Source organism: Hyperolius riggenbachi, chromosome 9, assembly GCF_040937935.1.
Source record: "Hyperolius riggenbachi isolate aHypRig1 chromosome 9, aHypRig1.pri, whole genome shotgun sequence".
Taxonomy (NCBI): domain Eukaryota; kingdom Metazoa; phylum Chordata; class Amphibia; order Anura; family Hyperoliidae; genus Hyperolius; species Hyperolius riggenbachi.
Window position 1 is genome coordinate 34,781,643 of NC_090654.1, and position 23,617 is coordinate 34,805,259.

General features: G+C 48.2%; 1 long non-coding RNA gene across 1 annotated transcript in view; it reads right to left on the minus strand.

Annotated features, from left to right (window-relative positions):
* Window positions 1–17,071: 17,071 nt before the first annotated feature.
* The window catches only part of LOC137532209 (uncharacterized), a 97,555-nt gene continuing 91,009 nt past the window's right edge, over window positions 17,072–23,617 (minus strand). The window contains exons 5-6 of the long non-coding RNA XR_011023881.1: window positions 17,606–17,771; window positions 17,072–17,385 (exon numbers count right to left, since the gene is read on the minus strand). This is a non-coding gene — a long non-coding RNA (uncharacterized lncRNA). The remainder of the gene's footprint in view (window positions 17,386–17,605; window positions 17,772–23,617) is intronic.

Consider the following 23,617-nt stretch of genomic DNA (forward strand, 5'->3'; position numbering starts at 1 on the left):
AGAAGATGCGGCGTATGCTACGACGCGGGACGGCTAGTAACAGTATATAGTCAATTGACTTGTTGCATTGGTCAACTCTCCTTGTCTACCTGTTTATAAGAGCGGTATGGAAGAATAGATTGCGCTCCCTCAGCAGGGAGATCTGAGAGGCGGTAACAGGATAGGGCGTATCACCCGGCATCAATGACACCCGGCGTATAAGACGACCCCCAACTTTTCAGAAGATTTTCAAGGGTTAAAAAGTAGTCTTATACGCAGGAATATACAGTAAGTATTTTCCACTATAGTGATGCGATTTGCAAATCACAATCACTTTCTGGAGAGATTTTAAAAGTGATAATGAAATGCAAATGAAAAATTGCAATCACATAACAAAATTAATGAAAAATCGCAATCACCGACTTTTGTGATTGCGATTGCTAGGCCCTAAGAGTGAGCGATGTCCGTTCTCACTAGGCTGCTCATCGCATGCGTTCTGCAAGATATTTGGCTGCCTCTGTCCGTTTGTGTCCCTGCTCACTGGAAATGTGAGTATACCGATCCCAGAGCCCCAGCAGGAGAATTTCAGGCTCCCGTTGGTTCCAGTAGACCAATGGGAATCACCCCTCCCTATGGAGGATTCTCATTGGCTCACAGAGTAGTGGACCAATTAAAATACTCCCTGGAGAGGTACGATTCCCACTGGTCTATTGCAAGCCAATGGGAGCTTGTGATGCTTCTGCCTCGGATCAGTATACCTGCGTTCCCAGCGTGCAGGGACGCAGCGGACGAAACGGATCAGATCAGTTTTTATCCCGTATAATGTGAATCCAGCCTAATGTTTTCAATTCATTGTTGCACTTCTGATAAAGCTTTCTTTTTAGTTTTGGAATTAGGAGGGAAGGCTGTGCACATCAGGTTTTCATCACTGACCATTTCCTTCATAGGGAGATTTACTCCACTGTGTCCCCTGGAAGTAAAGGACAATGGTCGATATACAATTAACTTTTTCTCCTGAGTTAAAGGGACACTGTAGGGGGGTCGGGGGAAAATGAGTTAAGGTTACCCTGGGCTTCTAATGGTCCCCCACAGACATCCTGCGCAGCCACTCCCCAATGCTCCGGCCCCGCCTCTGGTTCACTTCTGGAATTTTAGACTTTAAAGTCTGAAAACCACTGCGCCTGCGTTGCCATGTACTCACTCCCGCTGATGGCACCAGGAGCGTACTGCGCACGGCTAGTATGGTCTGTGCCTGCACCGTGCGCTCCTGGTGACATCAGGGGAAGCGAGGACACGGCAACGCAGGCGCAGTGGTTTTCAGACTTTAAAGTCTGAAATTCTAGAAGTGAACCGAAGGCGGGGCCGGAGCATTGGGGAGTGGCTGCGCAGGCGCAGGATGTCTGTGGAGGACCATTAGAAGCCTCGGGTAACTTCAACTCATTTTCCCCTGACCCCCTACAGTATCCCTTTAACTCCTAGAAGATAATTTTCATATTCTCTTTAATATAACTTTTCATCATTTTACCATTGAAGAAGTACCCAAAAGTTAGTGAAAAAGTACCATCAAAAGTATATTGAGTATTTAACTTGCTGGTGGTTTAACCCCTTTACCCACTACTACAGTATATCTACGTCCTCTGTGACTTAATCTAAGTCACGATTGGGCATTGCTCCTGTGCACACCTTCAGCACAATCTGCTGCAGCACTAATTGGTGAAAGGGAATACATGTTCTCCGAGACAATAAGATTTATTTTTACCATTAAAAATATTTCTATTTTCTTAGTTCATAGTAAAAAATACACACTGCAGCATTATTCCAGAATCAAATATCCATCATACATTGTGAAAGGAACATAATCTAAGTTTTGTGATTACCGGTAGAAATAGCCAAACAAAATTTGCGTTTTTTTATCTATAGCATTGCTTTTTATTTTTAAACTGGAAATGGTAAAACTGAGAAATAATGTGTCTTCTTCCCATTGAAATGCATAGAAAAAAAAATTGTTAGAGGGGAAAAATGCCTTACAATGACCGACAATTTTGTATGGGCTTAACTTACATTTCCATACTTCCTTGCCTGTTCTATCTGAGCTTAAAGGGAACCTTAACTCTGGGGGGAAAAAAAACTCACTTACCTTGGGCTTTGCCAAGCCTCCTGCAGCCGTCCTGTGCTCGCGCCGGTCCTTCGGTGCCCTCCGGTCTCCCTCCGAGGCTAAGTTTCGTTTTCGGCCGACTGCCAGTCGTCCTCTGGCAAAGCGTGTCCTTCTTCCGCATTTCCTGACGTAAAGTGCCGGATGACGCGCTTTACGGCACTTTACGTCAGGGAATGCGGAAGAAGGACACGCTTTGCCGGAGGACGACTGGTAGTCGGACGAAAATGAAACTTAGCTGCGGAAGGGGGACCGGAGGGCACCGAAGGACCGGCGCGAGCACAGGACGGCTGCAGGAGGCTTGGCAAAGCCCCAGGTAAGCGAGTTTCTTTTCCCCCCCACAGTTAAGGTTCCCTTTAATTATGGCTTATATTTCTGGGTTAATGTAAACATTTTTTACATTTACTGAGTGTATCTCTACTGCAGAATCAGTTAAAATGATCAATGGTGTGATCAGCTAACGCTATGTGTAAAGGTTTAGCTATTTAGCAACAACAATGTTATATTGCGAATACTATATGCAATGTTCTATTTTGTTCTTTATTTGTATTTTTTACCAAATGTTTGATGTTAAGGAAATTCTACCACAACAATATAATGCATATGTTGTAATTGTCTTCTAAGAAGTACCAATAAAAAGATAAACTTGTAAAAAAAACGATATACATCTCATTTAGATGTCATAAGTATGGATAAAGTTAGTACTGATTAAATAGGGACATTGCTAAAATGTCAAAACTGCTCTGGGCCATGGGGAGGGGTGGGGGACGGACAAGGTCTGGATGCAAAGTAGAAGTGGTTAAAAGGCATTTCATGACTTTCACCTAGTCTAGGAGTTAACTCAGGAGAAAAAGTGAGTATCATATTGGCCAATATCTCCAACTCACAGGCTCAAACAACAATAAAACATGAAAGTTATAATAATACTCTGCTACAGAAAACCACTCCATAACCTCACTGTTGGAATCCACCAGAGATAAATGTGAATCTTGTTACAAACCTAAAAGCAGGAAGTTTTGGATGATGCTATTTATTGTCTAACTTAAAAAAAACAAGAGTAAGCTTTCGGCTATTCCGCCGTCATCAGACTCGAATCCTGTATGCTGACAAGTTGTTACACAGTACAATACTCTATTGTTATAAACCTGTATAAGCACTGCACAAATCTTTTTCCAAGTTAATGTTCATAAACTGTCATTATTCCTTTTAGCAGCCATATGCATTTCCTAGACTGTTGTCTTAGGTTGTACTTATTTCCACGCATATACTTGAAATATTTTTTGTAAAGTTCATTGCTGTGGTCTGCGGAGGGCGCTGTACCCAGCTGAATAGGGGCAGGGTGAAGTCACCATCAGGATCTCTCCTCGGATTCTCATATTAATGTCTGGGAAGCTTCTGCCACATTCCTGGGGTGTTAGATCAGCTCAGAGTCAGGCTGTACCAGTACAAATGCCCGATTGATGCAGGAAGGTCAGCCTAGCCGGTCACCGCAGGGACACTGACAAACAGCCCAAGATATACAATACATGAGGCACCTTCCAGGACAGTTCCTGCAGAATTTCCCAGGAGAGACACGCTGGACACTACACTTCTCATGAGTTTTCACTTTATACACTGATCCGCCAAAACAACTGAAGTGAAAATACCGTCATAAATGACATTGCTGCTTTTGGTTTTTTTTTTTTACAATATTCATCTATAGATTATTAAAGTGTATATAGAGTGCAACACATAATTTACCAAGCTGTTTTACTTTTTTTTTTTTATTTTGCTGCCTGAAAGATTTAATTTTCAGGCATGCCAGTGACAACTTCTCTCTTGTCTGTACCTTGTTGGAAATATAATAAACCTCACTGATAAGCAAATTAAAGCCATACAAGTTTTCCTGGCAGAATATAACTTCTGAGGGCAGAGGAGAGACAGAAAAAGGTCAATATTTCATGTGTTTTAACTCTGGGACACTTAATAGGCTGCCATTGAGCAAAGACAATAAAACATTCAATTCACTACCTTCTAAATATTTAACTATAAAATAAAACCATGATATATCTAAAAAAAAATAATTTTAGGAATAGGAGAATAAATACAATTGTTTATCTCATGAGTTTATTTTCACCTCGGGTTCACCTTACGCCTAAAAAAATTCAGTGTAACTTACCTGGGGCTTCTTGCAGCCCCCTGCAGTCATCCTGTGCCCGTGCAATGCTTCCGGGTACAGGGATGTGATCAGGATGCTCCTGGCCCGGGGCTGCACATTAGCAACCAGCAAGTCACCAACCACAACTGGCCAGCTTTGAGGGGGTCACTGCTGCTGACTGGGGGGTCGTGGACACAGGATGGCTCCAGGAGGCTGCAAGAAGCCCCAGGTATGTTAGAGAGGAACTGTAGTGAAAAAAACCTCATCAAATTGCTTATTCATTTATGGATTATTTCGTTTTCCCACTGTAAAATCTTTCCTCTCCCTGATTTACATTCTAAAATGTATCACTAGTGATGACACCTTTAGTTCTGCTGCTTAGTGATCTGTGTGGAATGTTTGTTACTGAGAGTTCTATGCACAGAGGGAGATGCTGCTTGCTTGGCAGTTGGAAAAGCCGTTCTTTCCCACAATGCAATGCGGTTCACAGACAGGAAACTGCCAGGACCATGGTTCTGACATCACACTGTGGGAGGGGTTTCACCACAATATCAGCCATACAGACCCCCTGATGATCTAGCCGAGAAAAGGTAAAGACTTTTTGGGGGAAATGAGGTATCAGCTATTGATTGGCTTTAGGCTAAAAGAATACCAGAGCCAAAACCATTCGGAGAAATCGTTCTTCTCTGCCCGCCTTCTTTCCTAAAGGATATCTCCGAGGAGGATAAAAATAAAAAAAATCCACTTACCTGGGGCTTCCTCCAGCCCCTGGCAGCCGTCCTGTGCCCTCACCGCAGCTCCGCTCCCCACCGGTGGCCCAGAGTCCCCTCCGGTACCAAAGTCCTGCTAGCGTTCCAACGCATATCACGTAGTCGCGATGACGTCATCCGGACTGTACTGTGCAGGCACATTAGCTTTGCGCCTGCGCATTACAGTCCAATTGACGTCAGTGTGTCTCAGTGAGCCGCATCTTGAAGCACAGGAGGAGCCGACTTCTCCACCGGAGGGGACCAGGAGCTACCGGAGCTGCGGCGAAGGGACATGACGGCTGCCAGGGGCTGGAGGAAGCCCCAGGTAAGTGGATTTTATTATTTTTATCCTCCTCAGACCTCCCATGCATGACGCCATGTGCAAAGCACTCCCAACCGCGGTCACGTGCTGTAGGACACGCGCAGACAGGCCAGCTTCTGCGCAGTGAAGCCTGACTCCGGTGCCCCACAAGAGGCTGCCGGAGGGTCTTTAGGTAAGAAAGTAGGGGGCAGAGGACGGGGGGAGCGGTGGCCATCAGGACAGGCCCCCATACATGACTGCTCCTACCATTTCTCCTGATGGTTTAAAGTGGTATGAAACTCAGTTTTTCTTCTTTGCTCTAAAAGATTATTTACAGCATAAAATCTACTACCACAAAAAAAAATGTAGAAGAACAGCATTCAGTTAAACATAGCTCTTTCTTCTTCAATGGAATTCCTTCTGCACATTGGAAGATGTGATAACATTATCTTTTGTTTACATTCCTTTGTCTGCTACCATTAGTATACATTCTCTTGGCAGAGAGTACCATCATGTAGCCATGTAGTGTGTGTACAAACAGGGCTGTGTAGTCAGTACAAAAATCATCCTACTCCGACTCCTTATTTTATTAAACCACCAACTCTAGGTACCCAAAATGTGTACAAGAGGAATCGGCGTAGGAGATTGGGCGCAGGATAAAGCAGGTATATGGCTGATCCTGCTGCCGAACAAGTTCCCGGCAACGTTAAATACTATTCCCCCTCCAGGCTGCCATGGATAGTGGGGAATGAAATAATTTGGCTTCCAGCTATTGCTGGCGGCCAAATTAAAGTGTTTTAAAAGTAACTTCAGCTCCGTCTTCTGACGGCGCCGAAGTTACTCCCTGTGCGCTGCTATAGCCGTAATCCCTTTTACGGCCTATGGGGGTGCTGGCTGCGCCCAAGTCTACTGCGCTGAAATAGCAGTGTTCGTCCAAAATTGTTCCGACTCCGACGTCTAATTTTTACAAAGGCTATGGATTTGGTTCAAAAATCATCCAACTCCTCAGTTTACTGAAACCACTGCTCCAACTCTGACTCCTCTTCTCCGACTCCACAGCCCTGTAAACAAGGCTTAAATTACATGACTTTGTACTCTAAAAAGTGCTGCAAAATATGTCAGTGATATTTAAATACAGTATGTGATAGGACAGTCAGTGACATGACTATGTATTCTGTAAAGTGCTGATGCCAGTGCTCTATAAATACATACATACATAAAAATAATATGGTAAAACATTAGACTATGACTATGACAGTCAGTGACATAACTATGTAAAGCGCTGCAGAAGGTGTTGTTGCTACATAAATACATAGTAATAATAATCTGGTAAAACATTAGGCTATGACTATGATATGGATTAGACTGTGAGCTCCTCTGAGCACAGCCAGTGACATGACTATGTACTCTGTAAAGTGCTGCAGAAGATGCCAGTGCTATATAAATACATAATAATAATATAGTAGGAAATGTAGTAGTAGGGCAGCAAGGTGGCATAGTGGTTAGCGCTCTCGCCTTGCAGCGCTGGGTCCCCGGTTCCAATCCCAGCCAGGTAAACATCTGCAAGGAGTTTGTATGTTCTCCCCGAGTCTGCATGGGAATTATTTGCATCTCACTGACCATCTCCGCCCACCTGACAAGCAAAACAAAATGTATTTCTTTCCCCCATCTCTTCTGTCCACACATGCAGCAAGCTGATTGGGCAATCTTCAGCTGGACATAATCACTGTGTAATAGATTAAACATTACGTGAACGTGTACAGTATAGGATTGCACAATCAGATTGTCCCATGTGTGGTCATCACTGGGTTGCTGCAGTTGTTTACTTGCGGTGAGAATGAAGAAGGTGTATTCGTCTCTTGGAAAAGCTATTAGCGGAGTAGGAGAACCCATTAACAGGGTGTTAGCTGCACACACGCCTGTCGTGTTCTGGTAACCTAACCCATGACACACGCAGCCCAGGAATGTGACAAGTCCAGCACTGAGAATGTCTCGTACTCCGAGAAGCTTCGCCTGATTGGTCGCGCTGCGGAGTGAAGACAGCTTAATAGGAAGATCAGAGACACATGCTACCTGTCTGAGGTGTGAGAATGCCACCAACACTATGGCTACATTCATGTAATACTGTAAGGTTAGGCATTCACGGTTATGTGGGAAACAATCAATACACATCTGAGGTCACTTTTTTTATCACCTTTTTTAACATTACCCGTTGCCTGGCAGCCCTGCTGATCTATTTGGCTGCAGTAGTGTCTGAATAGCACCAGTAGCAAGCATGCAGCTAATCTTGTCACAGCTGACAATAATGTTGAAACACCTGATCTGCTGCATGCTTGTTCAGGGGCTACAGCTAAAAGTATTAGAGGCAGAGGATCAGCAGGACAGCCACACAACTGTTAATGCTTAAAGAGACTCTGTAACAACAAAAACCTCCCCTGGGGGGTACTCACCTCGGGTGGGGAAAGCCTCCGGATCCTAATGAGGCTTCCCACGCCGTCCTCTGTCCCACGGGGGTCTCGCCGCAGCCCTCTGAACAGCCGGCGACTGTCAGTTCAATATTTACCTTTGCTGGCTCCAGCGGGGGCGCTGTGGCGACTTTCGGCACGGAAATAGACGGAAATACCCGATCTCCGTCGGGTCCGCTCTACTGCGCAGGCGCCGGAAACTTGTGCCTGCGCAGTAGAGCAGACCCGACGGCGATCGGGTATTCCCGCCTACCTCGGCGCCGAGAGGCATCAGAGCGCCTGCGCAGGAGCCAGGAAGGTAAATATTACATCACCGCTGTACGGAGGGCTACAGCGAGACCCCCGAGGGATGCAGGACGGCGTGGGAAGCCTCATTAGGATCCTGAGGCTTCCCCCACCCGAGGTGAGTACCCCCCAGGGGCCGTTTTGTCGTTACAGTTCCTCTTTAAAGGGAAATAAATATGGCAGCCTCCATATTCCTCTCACTTCAGGCGTCCTTTAACCTCCCTGGCGGTACGCAGTTTCTGAGGCTGTGTTCGCGGGAGGGATTTTTTGAATTAAAGTTGTTGTAGCCTTTGTAGCTAGCACTAGGCTAGGTACCATTGTCCCCCAAGTCCCCCCGCACACTTCTGATCCCCCCGATGGCCGACGGTATACGTTACCTATCTAAAGGACGATCGGACATGACGTCTGACGCAATCCCGATCCTCCCCATAGCGAAGCCTGGAGCTGATTGGAGAGGTATCCGGGGTTGGGGGGGGGGTACGTATAACGGCGGTGGTCATGGTCGGGGGCAATCAAAAAAGAGCGGAGGGACTTGGGGGACAATGGTAGCTAGCAACAAATGCTACAACAACTTTTACTCAAAAAATCTCTCCCAGGGCAGAGAAATCCTCTGCAGTGGCTACCCCGAGTGTAGCTCGGGGTTACCGCGAGGGAGGTTAATGTGGCCAATGGCCATACATCAGGCAAGATGATCATCCTTCCAATTTGATAATTTTATCAAATCAGAAGAAAGTTGGTGCCGCAACATGTCCGCCCGATCAATGTTTTATCGATTCAGGCCGAAATTGGTTGGAAAGATTGTTCAAACCTGCTGGAAAATCTCAGTCGCTAGTGCTCGATCGGGTGTGTGGCGGTAACAGCGTTTGATATCGCGACGACCAACGAACCCCGACCAGTGTTCCCCAAGTGTAATATGTCCCCCCCGTGCCTGTGGTGTTTTAATATCTCATCTATCCACCGGCACCGTGATAGGCTTTACCACGTAGCCTTGTGGTACAGGCTATTGTGGAGACACCAAATATGGCGGTGGCAGCAGAGGAGGACAGGAATCTCACCGGCAGACAGGTGAGAATTCAAGGAGCAGAAGGAAATCCACTTCCTTATTTTCCTGGTTTCAGCAATGGAAACACTTTTTATATCTATACAGTATATTGCTGCACATTAGTATGTAGCCCCGCCCCCTAGTGATGTTTAGCCCAGGCTGTTTAGCTATGTGAAATTCTCCTCCCTGGGACTTTTCATTATTGTTGCCTTTGCGTTGCAATGGAATCGCACCACAACGTGCGCAGTGTCAGGACTCACACTGGAGGCCTTTTTGTTTTTTTTAAGCGTCTGTGATTTTTCAAAATCGCCCTGAAAGCACTTACACCATGCTATCCTATGCGCTAGTTCAGATTAGGGCGATTCGTCCGCTTTCCGCTCAGAGAAGAGCTGCATGGACCATTTTCGGGGCAACTTTGCTACAATGGAAGGTATAGGAAAAATGCAAACGTTCACAAAATCTTTGTGCAGCCATTGCGTTCGCATTTTTAAGAATAAATACATTGTATTTATTCTTTTCCGGATCAAAGAGTTCACTTCCTGACTGACGTCAGGAAGTGAAAAAACAGAATCGCTCTGCAAAAATGCCTACAAAAAACGTCCAACGAACAGAAATCGCCGGGAAGGGAAAAAATTGCTTAAAAAACGCTGAACGCTAATGCGATCGGAACGCAATGTGAATGAGGCCTCAAAGGACTGTTTAATGTTTGACATTAAATTGCTTGTTTTATATTTATTTTGTTTTAACAATTACTTTTTGTTTCAATAAATAAGTCTCTACTCTATCCATTTTAAAGGCCTTTTTTTTCCGTTAAAGTGGACAGAATCAGAAATAATGGTAGATAATGAAGTTATAATAATTTCAGAGCTCACACTAATCTTTATATATAATAGAGTAAAGGCTCATACACACATCAGACCATAGTCTTTGGAACATGAAAGATCACAGACCAATCTTACCACCTTCCATGTAGTATGGGAGCCATACCTTCACAGTCTATTCTATGGAGCTGAACTCCCCATCAGACAGAAATCTTTGCAAGATGCTGCACACAAAGATGCTGTAGACATTCACAAGATCAGTATCTGCAAAATGCATTCATAGTCTATGATATCTGCAGATCATTATACACACCTTGTTTAACAGACATTCATCTGCAGATCAGATCCACCAGGATGGATTTTCATATCTGCAGATGATTGTCTGATCTGCAGATGAATGTCAGTTAAGCAAGGTGTGTATGATGATCTGCAGATCTCATAGACTATGAATGCAATTTGCAGGAACGGATCTTTGGCAGGAACAGATCTTTTGCAGATACTGATCTTTTGTGTCTGTACAGCATCTGTGTGTGCAGCATCTTGCAAAGATTTTTTTTCTGATGGGGAATTCAGCTCCATAGAAAAGACTGTGTAGGTATGGCTCTCATACTACATGGAAGGGGATAAAATTGGTCTGTGATCTTTCATTTCCCAAAGACTATGGTCTGATGTGTGTTTGTATGAGCCTTTTACCCTAGCAAGTCTGGCTTTGCAAATCTGGCCAAATTGGCTATTCATGAGGCAATGCGCATGCAAATTTGCTTTCGCATGCCAAACTATGCAGGGTCAAAAAACCAATACCACAAAGCGGTCACCCTGCTACATGCTACATTTGCACTATCCAGGATCGCCACGGGGAGGATTCCCAATGCCCCCTTTTTATACAACCGGGGGGACTACGGGGTCCCAGGCTCTCTCACTGCCGTGGAACCACAGTGGCACCCCGGAGGGGGAGGCTAGGTGGCGCAGGCGACCCCCCTAATCATGGCCCTTTGCCAGGGAGAGACATCCACACCCACCTCCCGATATTAAAATCAGGGACTTTCTTTAACGTCCATTGCGTTCTGCTACATGCGCATTAACTTGGGGGCACCACATGAGAATGGAGTGAAGCATGGGTCACCCCGAGCTTTAGAGCTCAGGGCTGGCTCACATACAACACTCCGGGGGGAGGACAGGCGCAGACAACTCACTCCAGGGCTCACACCACCGAAACAAACCATCCACCACCTGCCTCCAAATAATACAACTGCAAAAAATGCTTTCCATGAGAAAATTAATGCGCATGTAGCAGAACGCAATGAACGTTAAGGTAAGTGCCTGTTTTTAATACTGGGAGGTGGGTGCGGACAGCTCTCCCCAGCTCTGGCCACGCTTGGGGGGGGGGTCGGCTGCACCACCCAGCCTCCCCCTCCGGGGTGCCACTGAGGTTCCTAGGCAGTGAGGGTCCCCGGTTGTATAAAAAGGGGGCATTGGGAATCCTCCCCGTGGCGCTCCCCGCAGGGCGACCGCTTTGCGGTATTGTTTTTTTGACCCTGCATAGCTTGGCATGCGAAAGCAAATGCATAGTTTGGGATGCGAAATCAAATGCATATTTGCATGAGCATTGCCTCATGAATAGCCAATTAGGCCAGATTTGCAAAGCCAGACTTGCTAGGGTTAAACTTGGTGTTTGAACACACATAATTTTTCTCATGGAAAGCAATTTTTTGCAGTTGTAACCTTTGGAGGCAGGTGGTGGATGGCTTGCTCTGGTGGTGTGAGCCCTGGAGTGAGTTGTCTGTGCCTGTACCCCCCCCCCCCCCTTGGAGTGTTGTATGTGAGCCAGCCCTGAGCTCTAAAGCTCGAGGTGACCCATGCTTCACTCCTTTCTCATGTGGTGCCCCCAAGTTAGTGTGCATGTAGCAGACCGCAATGGACGTTAAGGTAAGTGCCTGTTTTTAATATTGGGAGGTGGGTGCGGACAGCTCTCCTCGGCGCTAGCCATGCTGGGGGGGTTGCCTGCGCTACCTAGCCTCCCCCTCCGGGGTGCCGCTGTGGTTCCCAGGCAGTGAGAGAGCCTGGGACCCTGCAGTCCCCCCGGTTGTATAAAAAGGGGGCATTGGGAATCCTCCCCGTGGCTCTCCTGGATAGTGATAATGTAGCATGAACTAATTCCCGCAGGGCGACCGCTTTGCGGTATTGTTTTTTGACCCTGCATAGTTTGGCATGCAAAAGCAGATGCATATTTGCATGAGCATTGCCTCATGAATAGCCAATTAGGCCAGATTTGGAAAGCCAGACTTGCTGGGGTTAAAGCGGAAAGGTAAATACATTTTAAGCACACTGTTTCACTTACCTGGGGCTTCTGCAAGCCCCCAGCAGCTGCCCTGTCCCATGCCGGTCATGCCCGAGTCTCTGTTCTCCCGCCGCCAGTTCCGTTCCTAGACTTCAAAGTCGACGCCAGTGCAGCCCTGCCAAGCGTATCTTTTCTTCGCGTTCCCCTCTGCAATAGCAGGGGATGCGAAGAAAGGATACGCTTGGCCAGAGCCGCGCAGACGCAGTGGCCTGGCGGCAAAACCAAAAGTAGCTGGTGGCGGGAGAACGGAGACTCGGGCAGGACCGGCGTGGGACAGGGCGGCTGCTGGGGGCTTGCAGAAGTCCCAGGTAAGTTAAACAGTGTGCTTAAAATGTATTTACAGTTCCGCTTTAACCTTGGTGTTTGAGCACGCATACATTTTCTCATGGAAAGGCACATGAGGCATGGAACCCACTACAAAACTCAATCGCGATTTTAGAAAGTGTAATCAATTTGCCAGCGATTGTGTAGCGATTAGCGTTTTAAAGTCTGATTGGTCCTTTCAAATATTTTTAATTTTGTTACAGTGTACATTAACTTTAAAACGCTAGCAAAATCGCTCCGTGCAAGTTTTGATGAGCGATTATGCCAGTGATTATATACTTTACATTGAAGCGCAAACGCTAACAAAATGCTGCATGTCTTGCGTTTGCGATTTTGCTAATCGCAATCGCTTCTGTGGAATTTGCACCATCCATTTACATTGGTGGAGCGTTTAGGGAGTGTGAGAAATCGCTAGCGATTTCCCTAAACGCTCAAAAAAAAAATCGCTCTAGTGGGTTCCAGCCCTCAGATAGATAGATGTGGCGTATGCTACAACGCGGGTCGGCTAGTTTATAATAATTGCAGAGCAACACTAAGTCATAATTATTGTAGAGCACAAACAAAAATTCTTCTCTGAGAACTACAGTATTGTCCCAGCATGTAGAACAAGATAAGTGTTTCTGTGCAGTGTGTACAGTACAAACACAGTACATGTAGTCATACATAATGTGATTTTGGCGGCCAATCGACTTAGGCCCCGTTCACACTTGCGGTTTTGCAAAAACCGCACCGGATGTCCGGACCGCACCGGAGCCGGATCGGACCTGAACCGTACGGTTCCTGTCCGGATCCGGTCCGGATCCGGTCCGGTTGCATACGGTTTCCGTGCGGTATGAACACGGTTGCGGTCCGGATCCGGATTCTTAAAGAGATAACAACCTGTATAAATACCTGGGGTTCTGGGAGGTCAGCAGAAGCTCTGGGGTCATTGTTGGAGACAGCTGGACGTGTGGAGACCATCCTTGGATACAGAGACAGCAGTTGGGACCATGGATCCAGTCATTTTTTACGCTTATTACCTGGGAATTCTCTCCTTCCTGTTGTTTACCTACTACTATGTGGGGAGAAGGCGTGCTCCTCGCAGGAGATGGTGGGTGCACCCTCTACTAGCCAGGAGGCAGAGGAAGGGAGAGTTCCAGGCCCTCTACCGGGACCTCAGACGACACCCACAGAAGTTCTACAGCTACACTCGGATGTCTATTCCCCTGTAAGTATATAGGCCTAAATACACCAACCCCCACCATTCCTAAACACCCCACCCTCACCCCCACAACACCTCATCCCTGTATACCTAGCTAAACACACCACCCTGACCCCCACACCCCTGTATACCTAGCTATACACTACACCCCCACCCTCCACAACACTCCCAAACCTCTGTAAACACACCTCCCCCATCCTCCACCCAACACCTTGTCCCACAACATACTTTACAGCTTCTTCCTTTACATCTCCTGACAGGTTTGATACCCTTTTGGAGATGGTGAAGGATGACCTTAGGAAGAAGGATACCACGTTCAGGAGAGCAGTCACACCACAAGAACAACTACTCATCACACTGAGGTATGTAAAAACAAATTTTTTTATTGCAAAAACAACCACTTTCCAACATGGAAACATTCTTCCAACATGGAAGACAAAAAAATAACATATCTATGGTATAGCCCGGTCAGTTTTAAGGAACACCAACCACCAACTTTGTGCTGGAAGAGTTGTAGGGCATAGCTGCCCAAGTGTCTTTCGGGGACACCAGGCCCTAATAAATTGAAGTGCTTCAAAAACCTAACCACTGGCACAGGACCCTCTGAGCCATGGATGAAGGACACAGGTCAGTGAAAAGGCTAGGCCTCTCACCGACCAGTCAAGGTGTCCTTCATCCATGGCTCCAAGGGTCTTGTGCAAGTGGTTAGGAACAAGAACAAAGTGAGGAGCAAGAGGAACCGATGGCAGAGGTGCATGACTACAGGTGCAGTGCAACAGGCACAAGGTTGTGACCCAGGTAGTGTCTTTCGGGGACACCAGGCCCTAAAATTGAAGTGCTTCAAAAACCTAACCACTGGCACATGACCCTCTGAGCCATGGATGAAGGACACAGGGCAGTGAAAAGGCTAGGCCTCTCACCGACCAGTCAAGGTGTCCTTCATCCATGGCTCCAAGGGTCTTGTGCAAGTGGTTAGGAACAAGAACAAAGTGAGGAGCAAGAGGAACCGATGGCAGAGGTGCATGACTACAGGTGCAGTGCAACAGGCACAAGGTTGTGACCCAGGTAGTGTCTTTCGGGGACACCAGGCCCTAAAATTGAAGTGCTTCAAAAACCTAACCACTGGCACATGACCCTCTGAGCCATGGATGAAGGACACAGGGCAGTGAAAAGGCTAGGCCTCTCACCGACCAGTCAAGGTGTCCTTCATCCATGGCTCCAAGGGTCTTGTGCAAGTGGTTAGGAACAAGAACAAAGTGAGGAGCAAGAGGAACCGATGGCAGAGGTGCATGACTACAGGTGCAGTGCAACAGGCACAAGGTTGTGACCCAGGTAGTGTCTTTCGGGGACACCAGGCCCTAATAAATTGAAGTGCTTCAAAAACCTAACCACTGGCACAGGACCCTCTGAGCCATGGATGAAGGACACAGGTCAGTGAAAAGGCTAGGCCTCTCACCGACCAGTCAAGGTGTCCTTCACCCATGGCTCCAAGGGTCTTGTGCAAGTGGTTAGGAACAAGAACAAAGTGAGGAGCAAGAGGAACCGATGGCAGAGGTGCATGACTACAGGTGCAGTGCAACAGGCACAAGGTTGTGACCCAGGTAGTGTCTTTCGGGGACACCAGGCCCTAAAATTGAAGTGCTTCAAAAACCTAACCACTGGCACATGACCCTCTGAGCCATGGATGAAGGACACATGGCAGTGAAAAGGCTAGGCCTCTCACCGACCAGTCAAGGTGTCCTTCACCCATGGCTCCAAGGGTCTTGTGCAAGTGGTTAGGAACAAGAACAAAGTGAGGAGCAAGAGGAACCGATGGCAGAGGTGCATGACTACAGGTGCAGTGCAACAGGCACAAGGTTGTGACCCAGGTAGTGTCTTTCGGGGACACCAGGCCCTAAATTATTAGTGCTTCTAAAACCTAACGACTGGCACAGGACCCTCTGAGCCATGGATGAAGGACACAGGTCAGTGAAAAGGCTAGGCCTCTCACCGACCAGTCAAGGTGTCCTTCACCCATGGCTCCAAGGGTCTTGTGCAAGTGATTAGGATCAACAAAGTAAGGAACAAGAGGAATCAAAGGCACAGGTGCAGGACTACAGGTGCTGTGCAACAGGCACAAGGTTGTGACCCAGGTAGTGTCTTTCGGGGACACCAGGCCCTAAATTATTAGTGCTTCTAAAACCTAACGACTGGCACAGGACCCTCTGAGCCATGGATGAAGGACACAGGTCAGTGAAAAGGCTAGGCCTCTCACCGACCAGTCAAGGTGTCCTTCACCCATGGCTCCAAGGGTCTTGTGCAAGTGATTAGGATCAACAAAGTAAGGAACAAGAGTAATCAAAGGCACAGGTGCAGGACTACAGGTGCAGTGCAACAGGCACAAGGTTGTGACCCAGGTAGTGTCTTTCGGGGACACCAGGCCCTAAAGTTCAAGTCCAGCAAAACCAAAAGTTAAAAAGCCCTGTGATGGTATCCTTCCTCCGAGGATCGGAGGTATTCAGAGGAGCATGTCCAGGAACAATTTGACTTTTTTTTTTCAAATTGTATCGGCACCACTACTAGAAAAGGTGGGAGTTGCTGCCTGGAAATCTGGACTCTCTTGGGTGCTGGTCGTGGATGAGCTGGACCCTGACAGCGGTGGCCCATATTGACTGCCTCTGTAGCCGGTGTACATCTGTGATGATTGCCAGGTGGGCACCGCTGTTGGTTGTGGGGGTCTAAAAATTGGTGGTTGCAATAATGGCGTGTCCATGTGCTGTTTAATCACCTCCAGCAAATTGGAATGGCACGCCATCAGGTTTTGGGAAGGCACCTTTTCCAGATATGGTATTAGAGACATCACAGTGTGAAAACACGGGTGTGCCTGCAATTTCAGTAGTTCCTTGCTTTGTTGATGCATTTGCTGCATCATGTTCTGCAGCTGGCCCACCGACTGATGATGCTGCGCACGCAGTTGGTCGATTTCTTCTCCATTTCTTCTCCATCTCATGCATCATTTTAAGCTCGTCCCTGTAGTGCCCATGTACAGCGTCGAGCTCACATTGCAGTGTAGTGATGTGGGACTTGTACTGCTCCATGATATGGCCCCTGTCCTCATCTTGCAACTGCCGGGTTATGAGAGTTTGGTGGCTCTGAAGAATCCCGAGAAGTCCGGAGACAGCCCCGGACATCTCGGACTCTGTCTCTCTCCTTGTTGGGGGGAGGGTACCTCGACGCCTCACTGGTGTGGTGGTCCTCACTGGTGGTGTGGCAGCATCTTCCCGTCCTCTGGCCTGTGTCGGGGTTGCCCTGCGCGCTGGTTGTGCTGCAGTCTCTCGGTGCTCCTCACTTTGTTCTTGTTCCCCTGGAGCTTCCATAGCGGTCGATTGTGGAGGTTCAGCTTCTTCCACACTCGGTCCTGCAACCTCAACATCCAAGCTCTCTTCTGCCAAGTCATCATCAAAGGACGGAGTTGTGATTAAGGACTCCCTCCTCCTACTCCTCGCCTCGGGGCAATAGGTTACATCGGCGACGTCATCATCCACCAAGCTCTCCTCACTGCTGAACCGTGCCTCCTGGGTCGGTTCCTCTTGCTCCAAATTGTCTTCAGTCCTGTAGATAAAAAAAATATTTATTGGTGTGCCAAACAGCATGTGGCGTCAATTCACAGAGCTAGCAAACACTAGCAATCACTTTATCACCCGTTTCTACCCAACATTTGATAAAGCTTGTGAGAAAAGTTCGCTAGCCATGGGAATTGAGGCCATAGCAATACATGGCCGAAGTCATGGTAAATGAGCTCTCAGTTCCTGCCCACAGTAGTGGTACTTACAGTCTAGGTTCCAGGCTTGCATTGATGAAAGACAATTGCTTGGCAAATTGGTAGTCTTTTTGTCGCCTTCCCCCGCCACTGCCACTTCGTTCGGCAAGTTTTTTCTTCCGTAGCCATTTCACATATGCATCCCGTATATTGCGCCACCTTGTCTTGTACCTTTCTCCTGTAACGACATGAAAAATTGATTTCGATTATTTCTCTTGTAGGTACATCGCAACTGGACAAACATATACATCGCTACATGTCACATTTCGTATTGGGAAGAGCACGGTGGCAGGCATCGTCGTGAGGACTTCGAGGATCCTTTGGACGCGACTGAGGGCCAGATACATGCCTGTGCCGGACACCACGAAATGGGAGGAGATCGCCCAGGGCTTCTGGACCGAGTGCAAGTTTCCTAATTGTGTTGGCGCACTGGATGGGAAACACATCCGGATTCAGAAACCCGTGGGGAGTGGCAGCCATTATTTCAACTATAAAAAATACTTCAGCATTGTTCTAATGGCAGTGGCAGATGCGGACTACAAGTTTGTGTACGTGGATGTGGGGTCGTACGGTAGTTCCAATGACTCTGGAATTTTCCAGCGTACGACCCTTTGCCGGCTGATGGAGGAAGGCAGACTGCGTCTCCCCCGTGACAGACCCTGGCCTGGGACAAGGGCACCGGCCTACCCCTATGTGTTTGTGGGGGACGAGGCCTTCGCCCTGTCCGACCATGTAATGCGTCCGTACCCAGACAGGGGACTTGATGCCAGCCAGCTACACTTCAATGCTCGGTTGAGCCGTGCAAGGAGAATGGTGGAGTGCACATTTGGGATCCTGGTGTCAAAGTGGAGGGTGTTCCACACGCCCATGCTGCTGAAACCGGGCAACGCAGTTGTCGTGGTGAAGGCAGCATGCATCCTCCACAACTTTGTGCGGCAGGAGGAAAGAGAGACTCCGGAACCCCCGAATGTGCTTCCACTAATGCCCCTGCGGAGGTATGCAACCAGGCCAAGGGTAGTGTCACTGCGGAACAGAGACCAACTGAGACTTTATTTTACCACACCACCTGGACGAGGGTGAATGTTTGGTTTTTAATATGTTTTGTTGAAATGTGTTTATTTTGGAGTTTCAAGTTTGAGTGATTTTAAATGTATTAATTTTTTACAATAAATTGATGTATAATAATTGGTCATTGTGTATGTTTTATGTGCACAGGTGGGGTACATCGCAGGTGGGTGGGATACATCACAGGTGGGTGGGATACAGCACAGGTGGGTGGGATACAGCACAGGTGGGTGGGATACAGCACAGGTGGGGTACAGGTGGGTGGGATACATCACAGGTGGGATACATCACAGGTGGGGTAGAGGTGGGTGGGATACATCACAGGTGGGGTAGAGGTGGGTGGGATACATCACAGGTGGGGTACAGGTGGGTGGGATACATCACAGGTGGGGTACAGGTGGGTGGGATACATCACAGGTGGGGTACAGGTGGGTGGGATACATCACAGGTGGGATACATCACAGGTGGGGTAGAGGTGGGTGGGATACATCACAGGTGGGGTAGAGGTGGGTGGGATACATCACAGGTGGGGTACAGGTGGGTGGGATACATCACAGGTGGGGTACAGGTGGGTGGGATACATCACAGGTGGGGTACAGGTGGGTGGGATACATCACAGGTGGGATACATCACAGGTGGGGTAGAGGTGGGTGGGATACATCACAGGTGGGGTAGAGGTGGGTGGGATACATCACAGGTGGGGTACAGGTGGGTGGGATACATCACAGGTGGGTGGGATACATCACAGGTGGGATACATCACAGGTGGGGTACATCACAGGTGGGGTACAGGTGGGTGGGATACATCACAGGTGGGTGGGATACAGCACAGGTGGGATACACCACAGGTGGGGTACAGGTGGGTGTGATACATCACAGGTGGGTGGGATACATCACAGGTGGGGTACAGGTGGGTGTGATACATCACAGGTGGGTGGGATACAGCACAGGTGGGGTACAGGTGGGTGGGATACATCACAGGTGGGGTACAGGTGGGTGGGATACATCACAGGTGGGTGGGATACATCACAGGTGGGGTACATCACAGGTGGGGTACAGGTGGGTGTGATACATCACAGGTGGGTGGGATACAGCACAGGTGGGATACATCACAGGTGGGATACATCACAGGTGGGGTACAGGTGGGTGTGATACATCACAGGTGGGTGGGATACAGCACAGGTGGGGTACAGGTGGGTGGGATACATCACAGGTGGGATACATCACAGGTGGGGTACAGGTGGGTGGGATACATCACAGGTGGGGTACTGGTGGGTGGGATACATCACAGGTGGGATACATCACAGGTGGGGTACAGGTGGGTGGGATACATCACAGGTGGGGTAGAGGTGGGTGGGATACATCACAGGTGGGGTACTGGTGGGTGGGATACATCACAGGTGGGATACATCACAGGTGGGGTACAGGTGGGTGTGATACATCACAGGTGGGTGGGATACAGCACAGGTGGGGTACAGGTGGGTGGGATACATCACAGGTGGGGTAGAGGTGGGTGGGATACATCACAGGTGGGGTACTGGTGGGTGGGATACATCACAGGTGGGATACATCACAGGTGGGGTACAGGTGGGTGTGATACATCACAGGTGGGTGGGATACAGCACAGGTGGGGTACAGGTGGGTGGGATACATCACAGGTGGGATACATCACAGGTGGGGTACAGGTGGGTGGGATACATCACAGGTGGGGTACAGGTGGGTGGGGAACAGGTGGGTGGGCCACGGGTGGGTGGGCAACACGTGGGTGACACAAATCCATAGCAAAAGTTGAATACATCACAAGCTTAAACCACAAGCCCCCCCCCAAAAAACTTCTAGTCAACATACCCTCTGTGCCTTGCTGTCTCTTGCTCAAGTTCTCAAAGTCCTCCACATACAGCTTGGCAATTTTTTTCCACAGGCCTCTGCATTTTTTGATGTTGCTGTGGTCCGCATCCCCCTTGTCCCACAGGGCTGGTACCTGCTGCACCTGTAGGATGAGGTCTTCTGATGTGTAGGGCCTCACCCCCTCGCTATCAGACAGATCCTGCTCCATATTGCTGCCAAAGAGCTCCAGCATGAAGTCACTGCTGCTCCACTCTGTGAACGCTGGTGCCATGTGGTCCCCATCCAAAATGGCCACCATACCATAGAGTCTGCATAGGAAGTGTGGTACAACATCCGGTTTTTATAGCCAGTGTGTTGTGCGCTCTCCGGTTCTCATTGGTTTCCATTGGCCGGATGCAACATTCCGGCTCCGGTCCGGATACGTCAGCCGGACCAGCCGGACCAAAAAATAGCGCATGTTGGAACGGACGCCGGAGTCCGGATCCGGTCCGGCTCCGGTCCGGACGAAACGGACGCATGTGAACGGTCGCATAGACTTTCATTGCTATGCCGTGCGTCCGTTTCGTCCGGTCCGCATGCGGTCCGGCTCCGGCACGGCTCCGGCACGGCGATTCCGGATAGCAGCCACTAATGTGAACCGGGCCTAAGAGGCAGATATCTCTTTGGTCAAATCTGATCCGACCATAAACCACTAGCCGATTCCCGATCGATTTCAACATGAAACCTTTTGGAGATCGGCCTAGTGACGACACCTCTGTCACCTGGCCACGCCCCCCCCAAATGCAGATGTAACACCCAGTGCCCATCCTACCTAATAATTGGCAAGTGTCCCTGCGTCCTGTCTGTGTGTCAGTGCTTTTGCGGTACTGCGCATGTCAAGCACTGACAGCCGTTGGGACAGGACGCAGGGCGAGCGGGTGCCCGCGTGGTGGTGACAGACCTAGAGCCCGTTCTCAAATGGGCTTAGGTCACTAGTGCATAAATAGTTTACCTGCCCGGTGTCCGCCGCTGTCTCCACACTCTTTTTCCTCACATGCGCTCCACGTGCAATACGTCGGCAACCACGTGGGGCGCAAATGAAGAAGCGGTGTAAATGCACTGGGGCAGGTTCATCTACATTTGGGGGGATGCGCCTGGGGGTTTTTGTCGCATTTTTCAGTAGCGATTGTTGCCATTACTACTCAGGCTGATATTTCCCAGCATGTTTGATCGATACATGTGATCAATTTCCGCTCGAAATTGGTCAAACTGTCGCCCAGTAATTCTCTTTGCAGCAATATTATTGAATCTAATAATTAATTGGCCGCCAAATCTACTGATGTGTGGCCACCTTAAAAGAGAACTGTAGTGAGAGTTATATGGAGGCTGCCATATTCATTTCCTTTTAAGCAATACTAGTTGCCTGGCTGTCCTGCTGATCCTCTGCCTCTAATACTTTTAGCCATAGACCCTGAACAAGCATGCAGCAGATCAGGCGTTTCTGACATTTTTGTCAGATCTGACAAGATTAGCTGCATGCTTGTTTCTGGTTTGATTCACACTTCTTCAGGCAGGTAGCTCAGCAGGGCTGCCAGGCAACTGGTATTGCTCAAAAGGAAATCAATATGGCAGCCTCCATATACCGCTTACTACAGTTCTCCTTTAAAGGATAACTGAAGCGAGGGGTATGTAGAGGCTTCCATATTTATTTCCTTTTTAACAATACATCTGCCTCTAATACTTTCAGCCATAGACCCTATACAAGTATGCAGCAGATCAGGTGTTTCTGACATTACTGTCAGATCTGACAAGATTACCTGCATGCTTGTTTCTGGCGTGATTCAGCCACTACTGCAGCCAAATAGACCAGCAGGGCTGCCAGACAACTGGTATTGTTTAACAGGAAATAAGTATGGCAGCCTTCATGCTCTTCTCACTACAGAGATTGACAGCTAGCATGCAGAATAATTGTTTACAGTGCTGCCTCGCTGCTAGCCATCCTTCTCCCTCCCCTCTCACACCCCATATTAGGGCATGCCTGTGACTGAAGTCATGACATCACCTGCAGATGAGTCATGTGACCTCAGCGCAACATAAACACCTGGATGTCTGGTTGGCTGGGTTGTGCAATGTGAGGCTGGTTGGAGCTTTTATTCCCAGGAGAGCTCACACACCTCATCTAACCTCGCCGGCATAAACGCAACATCGGCTGCAAATCAAAGTGCACCTGTCACTAAGGTCACACAAATTATTAGGAAATATTTTTAGCTATATACAAATTTAAGTTTTTTTTAATCACCTGAAACAATCAATCATGATCCTAAAAAATTTAGTGTCAGTACAGATGTCCTATGCTTTAAAGCCTGGTACACGCCTTTATTTTTGACTGGCCAATCACTGACCAGTGTCACCACCTCTATTTATTTAAAGAGAAACTGTAACCAAGAATTGAACTTCATCCCAATCAGTAGCTGATACCCCCTTTCCCATGAGAAATCTGTCCCTTTTCACAAACGGATCATTAGGGTAGTCTGTATACATACATTTGAAATCGGCGCTGGTAGACTTGGGCGCAGGACACAGCCGGTATATAGCTGATCCTCCTTCTGCACAAGTCCCGGCCGTATTAATTACTATTTCCCCTCCAGGCCGCCATGGATAGTGGGGAAATGATATAATTCGTCTTCCAGCGATTGTTGGAGGCCGAATTATTGTGTTTTTAAAGCAACTTCGGCTCCGTCCTCTGACGGCGCCGACATTACTCACTAAGCGCTGCTGTAGATGTGATTCCCATTATAGTCTATGGTGGCGCCCGCTTCGCCCAAATCTAGCAGCGCTGAAAAGCACTGCTCTGGTCTGTATGGCTAATATTGTGGTGAAACCCCTCCCAATGTGTGATGTCAGGCCCATGGTTCTGACATCACACTGTGGGACCCTTGTTGCATTGTGGGAAATAACAGCTGTTTCCAACTGCCAAAAATGCAAGCAGCATCTCCTTCCACTGACATCACCTGCCAGCAGTAAAAATATCACCATGTGATTAATGCCAGAATGTAAATCAGGGAAATGATTTTGCAATGGGCAAATACTGACTAAATCATTTATACATAATTATTGTGAAAATAAAGCACTT